Source organism: Crotalus tigris, unplaced genomic scaffold (genome assembly GCF_016545835.1).
Source record: "Crotalus tigris isolate CLP2741 ecotype Arizona unplaced genomic scaffold, ASM1654583v1 scf7180000024375.2447938, whole genome shotgun sequence".
NCBI classification, from domain to species: domain Eukaryota; kingdom Metazoa; phylum Chordata; class Lepidosauria; order Squamata; family Viperidae; genus Crotalus; species Crotalus tigris.
In genome coordinates, this window is record NW_024100545.1 from 1,887,693 (window position 1) to 1,899,930 (window position 12,238).

The window sequence follows — 12,238 nt, forward strand, 5'->3', positions numbered from 1 at the left end:
CACAGAGCTTTCCTTAAATTCCATTGCAGCCATTCTGCTAATTCTGCCTTGTTCTTATACTTTCTAAACACAGACAATTTCTTCCAGCTTTAAATTACAATGCAGTCCTTAGTAAGCTCGGCCCATAACCTGTTAGAGAATTTTAATTTCTCTGTTGGTGAAAAATAAATCAGAAGCTCTCACAGTTGACTGCATTTAGCTGATTCAAATAATCTTTTTATATTCATATCAAAATATTTACAATACCATACATTCTTCTTTACAGCAACATAGTTCAATGAAGACTTCTTACAGAGAGATACAGAGACAAACCCAAGACTGAAAATTCAGCTTCTAACTCAATACCTTTTTGCACAGACTCAGTAGCACTTTCTTCACATTGGCTGACTGAGTTATCACATGACTCTTCCTGCTCATGAATATTCCAATAAGCATATTAATAAATGTCACCTCTTCATAAATGAGCTAGATGAGGGGATTGAAGGAGAGCTCATCAAATTTGCAGATGACGCCAAGCTGGGGGGAATTGCAAACACTTTGGAAGAGGGACTTAAGATTCAGAAGGATCTTGACAGACTTGAGCATTGGGCCTTATCCAAATAGATGCGGTTCAGTGGTGAGAAAAGGAAGGTCCTGTACTTAGGCTGGAAAAAACAGATGTGCAGGGACAGGATAGGATAGGCACCACCTGGCCCAACAGTAGTGCCTGTGAGAGGGAGCTGGGTGTCCTGGTGGAGCACTCCTTAAGTATGAGTCAGCAGTGTGCTCGCTTCCAAAAAAAGCTAATGCAGTCCTAGGATGCATGAACAGAGGGATAGCATAGATAGATCACAAAAAGTGGTAGTACTGCTCTATACTGCACCAATGAGGCCACATTTGGAATACTGCTGACAGTTCTGACCACCATGATATGAAAAAGATGCTGAGGCTCTAGAAAGAGTGCAGAGAAAAGCAACAAAGATGACAAGGGGTTTGGAGACTAAATTGATGAGCAGCTAAAGGATCTATGTATGTATAGCCTAATGAAGAGAAGGCTTAGGTGAAACGTGATGGCAGTCCTCCAATATTTGAAGGGCCGTCACAAGGAAGAGGGTATGAATTACTCTCCACAGCACCTAAGGGCAGAACAAGGAGCGGAAGTCCATCAGATGGAGATCCAATCTTGAAATGAGGAATTTCCTGACAGTAAGAACAATGAACCAATAGAATACTTGCCTCCTGGAGTTGTGGGTGCTCCATCATTGGAAGTTTTCAAGAAATGACTGGACAACCATTTATCTGGGATAGTATAAGAACTCCAGCCTTGGGCAGGGGATTGAACTAGAAGATCTTCAAGGTCTCTTCCAGCCCTGCTATTCTATGATTTTATGGGAAACAAAATATGTGCAGGAAAACTGAATGGCTGAGAAGAAGAGGAACACCAAGAAAGTCATGATTGGATGGTGCACTGAGATCCTCAAAATAAGAGAAGTGAGAAGTTTGAAGAAAAAAAGGCGATGTAGGACAGGATGGATAGAAATAGTGGAAACAAGAATAGTTTGCAAGGATAGAAATGTATGGAAATATGTAGGGTTCATTCTCAGTCCTTGGACTGAGAAGTCACATCAACCACCTTTAGAGGACAGGACCTCATGATGCTGCCTTTGATTCACCTCCAGTCCACTGTAAGGGCAGCAAAAAGTGCTCCTTAGACGTTCTGGTTTTAAAGCAGTGTTTTCTATTTTCTCCTGATATAATTTTGGCATGCAAGCATTTGGCATGCACGCAGTCTTGGTCAGATGTCTGTCATCTGCTGAGCTCTTATTGGCCAGCAGAGGTTCCTCTGGGCCTGTTCCTCCCCTTCAGTCATTGGCTGTTGCCCACTATGGCTTTTGGTGTGAACTACAAGAGAAACCAGAGTCCTAGTTTCTACAGAGGCATATTAAATACACTTTTCAAAGCATCATTCAAGCATGGCTTGGGCTCCTTAGACCCACTGGAAAATCTACTATTAAATCCACAATTACTAGTCTTTCAAAAGACTGGTAGACTCATGTGCCCAGACAGAACCATTTCCAAATAGTTATATATGAATTTTAGTTCTGTAGATGTCTGTTGTGAGATCTAGTTTGGTGTAATGGTTAAGACACTAGGCAAGAAATCAGGAGACCATGAGCTCTAATCCCACTCTGGCACAAAACCAGCTGGGTGACCTCAGGCCTGTCATTTTCTCTCAGCCCTAAGAAGGAGACAATGGCAGAGCTCTTTTGAAAAACTTTGCCAAGAAAACCACAGAGACTTGTCCAGGAAGTCACTAGGAGTCAAAACCGATTCAAAGGCACTAAAATAGCAAGATGCCCATTGCATTTCTCTTAATAATTGCTAGCACAATACTTTCTAATTTTTATTTTTAATATCCATTTCTTTGCATCAGTATCGCAGATTATTTCCTTTCTGTTCTGAAGTGGGAAGCAGTCTAGATTTTTAATGGAATTATAGAAAGACAGTAAACCCTCCATTTAATGGATCTCAGTTTAGTGCATTTCAGCTAAACCAAGACTGAGACATAGACTGAAATCTGGACAATAGGAGTTTTATGCCATCTGATTTTCCAGCTATTTTCGTCATGGGAGAACAGCAGTTTCAGGATATCAGTGTGGGACTGCTCTTAGACAATTTGCATGCTGGACTGGACCTCTCTTGCCTGGGTGACTGGAGAAAAGAATTAGTATTGTGTCACTAAAAAAAAAAAGAGCAGTCACTAATCAGCTCTGGTCTGAGGGACGGATGTGGTTATCTAGCTAGCAGATTGATTCAATCTGAAGCTGAAATTACACGGAAACTCATTGTGCTGAAGCAATTTTCTTAGAATAAATGCTTTTTTTAGTTACAACACCAGACGTAGAATAAGATTATCCAGGATTTCTTAGCCTTTGTTCAGTTTCTTTTTACAGAAAATCCAGATGACCTTATTTATTTATTTATTTATTTATTTATAAAATTTGTAAGCCGCCCCACTCCCGAAGGACTCTGGGCCGCTAACAATAAAAAACACATAAAACATAACAAAACAACAATACAAAAACAATCATCCAGGGGTAAGGTTTTATAAACCCCAGGCCTGCCGGAAAAGCTGCATTACTTTCTTGTTTGTTTAGATCTGATTTGGTAATGATTTTGAAATAAAATACAGTGCAATGCAATGCCAACTGCCTGACTGGATAAGCAAAACAGCAACGCAGTTTTAGAAGTTGTTTCATCATTATTTCATTTCTTTAAACTTTCTTGGTTTTGCTTTCTGCTTAACATTTGGGGAATTAGTGACACATAGCATGTTAACATGAGTCCCCCCAATGATAGGGCATCATTTGCTGGTTCCTTTTAATCTGGTTTGTGTTTATGTGTGTGTGGGGGGGGTGGATGTTTGTTTGTTTTTTGTTTTGCTTTGTTTTGCTTTTCGATGCTAAAAAAGCACAACAACTGAAAAGAAAGAACAATGAAATGAAATATTTGATTTAAATTTTGCCCTTTTCAGAAGTACAGGAATAATTTGCCAGCTGTACTAAATGAGAAAAAAAATGGCTTAAAGAAAGCAGATTATTAAATCTAACATATTGTTTATGTGTGAATAAGCATTAGAAAAGTATTGGGGCCATGAGGAAAAAATGATACAGCCATTCCATGTGCAAAAATCACCATTGAAAAATCCACTTCCAGCTCATTGATTAAAGAGAAATCAACTCTGGCATGGAAGGAGTAAATTCTTCAGAATAAGCAGAGAATGAAAAAATCTTTTTTTTCTTCCAGGGTGAGCACGCCTTTAAGAAAGAGACAGCTATGAGAAGAACACCATTTCCATTTTGGTCTTATCTAAACACATGTTGGCTTTGGGAAGCTCTATACTTAGGAGGAAGAGAGCAATCTTCTGTGTAGTACTGCTAGTGGAAGACAACAGCCCCTTGTTGTATATTTGTTGACAAGGACCCACAATAAGTGATTACAAGAAAGCAGATCTACCTTAATTATGGGATGATGAATTATAGAATTAGAATTTTTACAAGCTCAGCAGAGCTACACCACGAGGCTAAAATCATAGTATCTGGACACTCAATTTTATTTTTTTCTTGTTGTAGCTTTTTAAGAAATCTCTCTTCATATAATCTCTTAAAGAAAAAGGCCTGATTTCACATTCTCATCTAGTTTTACAAATATGAGGAGTCTCTTTCCAGGAAGAACTTTTTTTACTAGCAGAACTGCCATCTGTATTCCAAACGGCAAATTTCAGTTACTTGTGTCACATCTTCTTACTGATCCTGTGTAGCTCAGCTCTAGTCTCTGCAGATATGATGTGAATGTGTGTCACCTCCCTTATTTTAGATTAAGAGACCTGTTCGGACTAGGTAAAGAGAAAGTTGGTTGCTTATGGCTGACTAATCAGTGTTTCAATTCCTTCCACATGATGGGGTTTTACAAAGCTTCTACACCATAACAGTCAGATCTGCAAAGCTCCAGATGACCACCTCATGGTAGCAAAGGGAGATGGAATAAACTGGTGCCATCCAGTGGTTATTTAGAATCTTCCAGCTTAGTTCTGGAACTATTCTCGATCCCTGCTGCATCAGGCAGACTGCATCCAGCACAGTGCCAAGCTATTTGTTTGCAGAAACAAGACTTTTATTCTAATAATGCTGACATGGCTTTAACAGAGCGGATTTTGAATTGAAATGCTTTTGCATCTTGGATTCCTCAAAATCAGGCAAAGGGTGATCTCTTACTCTTCAGAGATTCTTTAAAATCTCACCTTCCATTTTGCACAGCTCTCTCCCTGTAATTAAAGAGCTCTGCTGTGTAGTCTCAATGTTGAGCATCAGTACTCTCAATCAATCAATCAATCAATCAATCAATCAATCAGAATAGAGCTGGAAAGGACTTTGGAGGTCTTCTAGTCCAACCCCTTGCTCAAGCAAGAGACTCTATACTATTTCAGAGAGATGGCTGTCCAGTCTTTTCTTAAAAACTTCCAGTGATGGAGCACCCACAACTTTTGAAGGCAAGCTGTTCCACTGGTTAATTGTCCTCACTGTTAGGAAATTTCTCCTTAATTCCAGGTTGCTTCTCTCCCTGATTAGTTTCCATCCATTGTTTCTTGATTTCTGGTTCTTTGGAAAATAAGTTGACCCCTTCCTCTTTGTAGCAGCCCCTCAAATACTGGAATACTGCTAACATATCACCCCTAGTCCTTCTTTTCTCTAGACTAGCCAAACCCGAATCCTGCAACCATTCTTCATATGTTTTTGTCTCCAGGCCCTTAATCACCTTAGTTGCTCTTCTTTGCACTTTTTTTTCCCCCCCCAAAGTCTCAACATTCTTTTTGTAATATGGTGACCAAAACTGAATGCAGTATTCCAGGTGTGGTCTTACTAAGGCTTTATAAAGCAGTACTACTATTTCACATGGTTTTGATTCTCTGCCTCTGTTTATACAATCCTGGATTGTATTAGCTATTTTGGCTCTTGCCGCACACTTTTCCCTTATGCTTAAATGATCATCCACTAGGATGCCAAGTCCCTCTCAGTTATTGTTTTTAACTGGGTTTTGCCTAATCTGTACTTATACCTTTGGTTTTTTTCTGCCTAGGTGTAAAACCTTTTCTTTTCTCCACATTAAGATTCATGTTGTTGGATAGGGCCCATTGTTCAACTCTGTTAAGATGTTTTTTGATCTTGGGCTTGTCTTCTGGGGTGTTGGCTATTCCTGCCAGCTTAGTGTCATCTGCAAATTTGATGAGTTCCCATTCTATTCCCTCATCTAAGTCATTTATGAAGATATTGAAGAATGCTGGGCCTAAGATGGAACCTTGTGGTACCCCACTGCTTACTTCCCTTCATGTAGATGTAGTACCATTAAGAACTACTTGTTGAGTACGGTTTGTCAGCTAGTTACAAATCCAGATCTCACCATACTAAACTCTTGTACAGAAGGAATCTATTTTTGAATGTCAATTGCTGGGTGAAAAATATTGAGAGAATCCTTCTTTTTGGACTTGGGGAAGCCTTAGCTTGATCCAGCAATTCCTTGTTATGGCAAGAGATCTTGGTGTTTCAAATTTAGCGAGGCAGCCTCTTGGAGCAGCAAAAGATGTGTTCTGACCCTATTTTTTCATGCATGCACAGTGTAGGTTTTTTTATTTCTAGGTGGACCATGCAAAAGAGAGGCCTCTTTCTCTCTGCCCCACATACACCCTTACTGAACTCCTATGAACAGTTTCCCTCAGGCAGACACCAGCACACTAGGAGCCTATTGTTCTCCTACAGACATTTATGCATGGTTCAGTCAATGATGCTGGGTAGGGCTCTTTCTTCCTGGATGCATCCCATCATCATAATCAAGGGGGGCACCTCAAGAACCAAGGGAGAAGTGACCAGCTGCAGGTCTTTATCCAAGAATGAGTTGATTGTGCCTGGAGAATCTTCACAGGCAAAGGCAAAGAGCCAGAGCTATTAACAATCCAAAGCCTCCCTTTACCGTAGAGGGATAATCCTGCATTTAGCCTCAGTTCTTTATCTGTAAAATGGAATATAATCAGGTCTGTGTTCTCCCATTTTTTCCCATTAGCTATGAAAATCAGTTCTGCAGCAAGAAAAGCTTATTTGTGCAATGAAGATAAATTGTATAATTTAAGCATAACTCAAATCCTGCTGTACATGGAAAACCACAACCAGACACAATGTAGGACATTAAAGTTCCCCCCTTTTGTCCTCAAAGATACTATATTATCCATACACTTTCAAGTCTCTTTGGATGACTGGGGAGTAGGACATGAGTTAAGCCTCCTCCTCTTTCTCCTCCCTCTTTTTGGCTGTGTTGATGTTGCCTATGTCTATGCCAAAGGTATTCTGATGTGATATCTGAAAAAAAAATCCACAAAGTTCCTGCTAGAATTGATCCAGCTTATCAGAAACTGAGCATTTGCTGACTTTGGGGGATTTCACATCTTTGGGAGAAATTTCTCACCATCCTGCAAAACACCAAGAACAAAAGGCAACCACAACATTTTTCAAGCAGCCTGAGCAGATAGAAAATGGCCTTGTATACGCAAATCCTCACGTTGTCTTTTCCCTATCCCAGCCAAGCTCTGTAAAACAATTTGGTAAGAGCTGAAAGCAATTCCTTCAAACTGGGGGAAAAAGCTGGCTAAGGTGGCCTAAGACTAACCGGTGCTCAGGAGACATCAATTTCTCAATAATTAGCCAATAAAAGCAGATATCTATGCAAAGACTGGCAGCTTAATTGACAGACACAAAAAGAAATAGCTGGTACTAAGACCAAGAGAGCCAGGTTCAAGTCCACCTTGGCCATTGAAGCACAAATGGGATTTTGAAACATTCACTCTTTCTGAGCCCATCCTACCTTATAGGATTGTTTATTGGGATGAGAAATTGAAGGAAGGGGTGCATTGGATGCCCTTTGAACTTCTGAAGTCAAGCATTTGATTTGCTACCAAGATCTCACGTGCAAAGCTGAATTCTGAGACTTTTCCAGTCCTAAAGTAGTTTGTTCTAACCTCTGTCTGGAGTCTTCTCTCCATTATTTTGAGCTGAGTAAGTAAATCCAACCTATTCCATGGAAAGCAGTTCTGAACCTAGTGGCAAGGCACTTCTTGACCTCAGACTAGAATTTTGTTCAATTTATAGTTGGAAAGAAAATGATCCAACCTTTGCGAGCCAGACATCTATCCAACTCTGCATGCAATTCCTTACTAAAAAAATGAAATTAAAAAAAATATCAAACATATCTACATAGAATAAGTTGCATTACACAATAAAGGTATTGCAACATGTACCTTTGGTGAAGTTGTTCAAAAATAGAATAAATGTGGATGTGAGCATGAATTTTCATGCAGTTCATTATGATTCTGCTGTCCCATTGCTCTGACAACAAAATGTTCCAAACAGCCACCAGTGCAGCAATTCGTTCATGTTGATCTATGGATGAGCTGCAGCCCCTGATGCGGTTGGGCTGAGGGTGCAGGAAGCATCTTGACATGACATCATTTTTCTGAAAAATCAGCATTTCCTTCCCAACCTGACTGCCACCTTACCTTGCAGCTATTTTTACTTGATTCCTGTGTGGGTGATACCATAAATATGGGGGGTTTCCCAAACATTCAGAGACGAGAAACTACTTGTTCCATAATGTTTGATGTCTTGGCACCCAGGATGTCTGCACCCTTGACTGTGCCATGGGGCTAGCAAGAACCTGCAATGCTTGTGATGGAGTGGGAGTTAAGAGAGTAGACTGCAACCAGCATTATTTGTTCAGAGTTGACTCACCACTCATATATGTATCCACACTGTGAATACGTTTCTAAGAAAAAGGTCATCACAGTCCCCAAATCAGAATTCTGAAAGGGAAATTGGAGTTTTACACTTTGTCACCATCACCATCCCAATCTAAACTACATGCCCCATGCTTGCTATTGGTACTTCACTGACACAAGGAAATTTGAAATGTATTTATTTATTCAGTCAATGGCCAGCAACATAAAGTAATAAAAAGATATATAAAAGACAGCAAGTACAGTCAGGATCAATGGGTAGAAGTGGATGCAATTATATACAGTACTTACCTGGCAGGGGAGATACCATGATCACTGATACAAGGAAGAAATCCTGAATTGCTCCTACCGTTTGTTTGATAGCTAAATATCACAGGGGGAAATAATGACTCTTCTCCAAGCAAAGCTAGTTTACTATCACTGTTAATCCATTAAACATATGTAAAATAATCATTTTTCTCTAACTGGAAATGTCTTTTTAAAAATCCCTGGGGGGGGGCGTAAGACTTCCTTTAAGTTCTTTGCAGATTTTATCATCATTGCTTGAGGTGGTAGAATGATCTGAAAAGGAGGGAGGGAGCTGGGTAGACTCATGAGCCTTTAGTCACAGAAGTTTGCTCAATCCTGTAAAGTTTTTAAACCATGAAGACAGATGGACAAATGAAGTATACAAGATGCCAGGAACATCTGGTACACCATCTTCAGGATCTTTGGCATTATTTTGATTTCCTTTGCATTTTCACAAAGTTTATTTTTAACATTTTATTTAAAAATATTTCTCAACCACCCTGCCACTCCTACATAGTCCACCTAAGTAGCTATATTTATTATCATAGAAAAAAGAGAGTGGAGGGGGGGAAGCCTATCCTGAGATGGTGAGCAATACTAGAAGTCTAGCCCTGGTTGCTGTTTCTTTTCAACAATTCTCCTGCCATAGTATGGACTCATACCATGATGCAAAATGAAAATACAGTTCTCTTAAATTTATGCATGGAAAAATGCCATGCTGATAGATCAATATGGAAACGCATCCCATACATGTTCTTTAATTTATTAAGGTATTATAAACTGGCTATTGAACCAAGCCTTGATCTAGCCCTGCTTTGCCCAGAGGCTGTGATCTGATCTGTCTGCCTTCATTTGATCTTTCCACAGTATGAATACCTTGGTTTTCAGCTCAGAGCTGGTGTCATAACTTGGCATGTTTGAGTGAATACCAGGGTCCATCCAATTGAGGATATTCCAGCTGCCACTGCAGATATCATCAGGGATAATCCATAGTGCATGATCAACCCTGGAAATACCATTCAGGAATCTGGACCAGAAGAAGGTAAGAAGAGATATGCTAAGTGAAACAACAGCAGATAGAGTCTAGTCTGCCATTGTATCATAAGAACAACCCGACAGATGTCTCCAGGGAGCCCAAAAGCAGAGTATGAATACTATAGCAACCTCCTACACATATATCCTTCCATGGGTTTCATCACATTAAACTATAGGGACAATATAGGTTTGATACTTCAGATATCGACTCTTATTTGGACTGAGGTGGGAGGTGTGGGGATTTCCAGAGGACATTTTTCCACAACAGCTTTAAAACTGGAATTTCCTTGGTAAACCAGCTGCAAATGAAGCCAGCTTCATCCACTTTGGTTACAATGGTGGCCTGATGTTCTGCAAGTCCAGGTGGGTGGATATATCTGCTTCTTTATCTCTCCCGAATCAGTTAAAAGAAGGGAAGGAAAGATACATATATCCTACTTTAACCATTTTTCCTATCTCTTGGGCTGGAAGGGGAAAGTAGCTGAACTTTAAAAAAAACTGATTCAAACAAAGACAAATCCATCCTTTTATTGTACTGCATTTTTTTCAGTGTACTGGCTAAAAACAAAACCTACGTCCAGCTTTTCAGCCATTGTCGAACTTGTAAAAAAGAAAATGGCCATGGCAGGCGATGAGCAGTGATTGGAGAGGACATTCCTGCCAGAACACATAGTAACCAAGTGGAGCAGTTGCCTAAAATGAGCCACAAAGCAGACAAAACAGAAAACACCTCCTGAGCCAACCCAAGTCAGGAAACATCACTTTTGATCTACCCTGGAAAAGAGGGTGATAAGGAGGACATCGTATTTCCTGTCCTCGAGAAAGAGTCAATAACCTCTACTTGAGCTGGGGCAGGGTCACACTGAAAAGCTAGGCTGTTTCTAAAGTTTCAGCAGGAGAACCTGAATTGTATGAATTTGTACCTACCTGTAGTGCACCTAGAAACTGTCTTATAGGCTCAGTATCTAATTACATAGACAGTGCTGAGAGGAGAACATATAAAACATACATAAAACCGTGTGGAATATAGAAAGTTTAAAAGTTGTTTACATAGGACTCGGACTTTATTTAGACTTGTTGGTATATCAGAGAATTTGATTCTGTGCTGATACTGTCTTACTATAAAAGCTGCCTTGGAAAGATTATTGTCTTGAAAAGAGATTAAAATATGTTTCTTTTACATCATTTAAAAGAAACAATAAAGCCCTTTTCATAAGCTGATTTATACTTCATGCTACATCAGTTTTATAAAGCCTCTACTTCCCATGAAACCACTGTTTTGTTTATTTTCTCAACTTCTCTTTGATGCAGACCTCAGCACCATCAGTACCCTGAATTTGGTCTTCTAAGTGCAGCTGGTTACCAGCTGTTTCTCATGTTCTGAAAATTTCCTACACTAATGGCGAAGGGGATGTTTCTCAGAATGATTTGCTGTACTTCAGGTTGATTATGAAACATGAAACTTCAGGGAATTAGAATGTAAAAAAAGTCCTCCCCATGACTTCCTTTTAAAAGAATCAGTGGAGCAGAATCACAAGGGAAGAACCCAGATGTCTAGCATCATTTGGGGGGGGGGGACTGTGGCAGTCTACAAGCATGGTAAAATAAATACATATAAATAAAAATAAAGAAAGAAATAATTCAACAAACATTTCTTACTGAGTTGGTGATGCAGTTCCAGAGATGATCAGGTCTATATTAAGCATGGTCTATTCCTGAATATACACTACGCCAGCCAACTTCAAAGATGTTATTTTTAAAAACAGCAGCTTGTTTGGAATTTGAAGTTTCCTCTGTTGTACTTTTAAAATATAGCTCTTGTGATAAGAGCAAATAAAACTGTACTTTCTAAATATTATTTAATTCTCTGATCTTCTTCCCAAAGTTCTTTATCCGTGAACATCGTATTAGAAATTGTAGCTGCATAACCTGAAGCCTTGGGACATTTGTAGCCCCCAAACTTTTCTAAGCATGCCCTCTCCCACTTTCTTTCTGCTCCTGCCAATTTTTTAAAATTAATTTGAAAAAGGGATAAAGTTAGATAAAGCCAATCGTGAAAAAAATGGTGGAAGGAAAAATATGTAACTCTGTACAAGTCCCTTTGTTTTGCTCTGTCCAAACATGGCCCACAAATTTAGTAATGACTTTTAAAAGGCCATTTGTGTGTGTCCTGGAATAACTACAGCCATCCTACTTATTTCCTAAACATCCTAAACATTCTTCCCTTATGTTCTCCATTATGCACTCCTAAGAAGCATATCTACAGTAAGTCTCAATATGTATTGTGGGAAGGAGACACGTGTGAGATATGTTGCTTTTGATAATACAAAAATTAGGATATTGTTCTTCTTGAGTCAGAAGCTTAGTCTGGAAATTCCATTTGCTGCTGCACTTGAGGAAGCCATGCTATTGAGCTAGTCTGTAACATTTCAGTGACAAACAAAACCAGATGTGATCTTCAGCAACATTTGCCTCGCTTGACTGACTTGTCTGAGGGACAGGTTGACATTGAATTTTTAAAATGACGTGTGGCATTTCCATCTTTTCTGGCTAATAAAGTAACCATCCGCCCCCTCTTAATAACTGGGTGCAAATCTT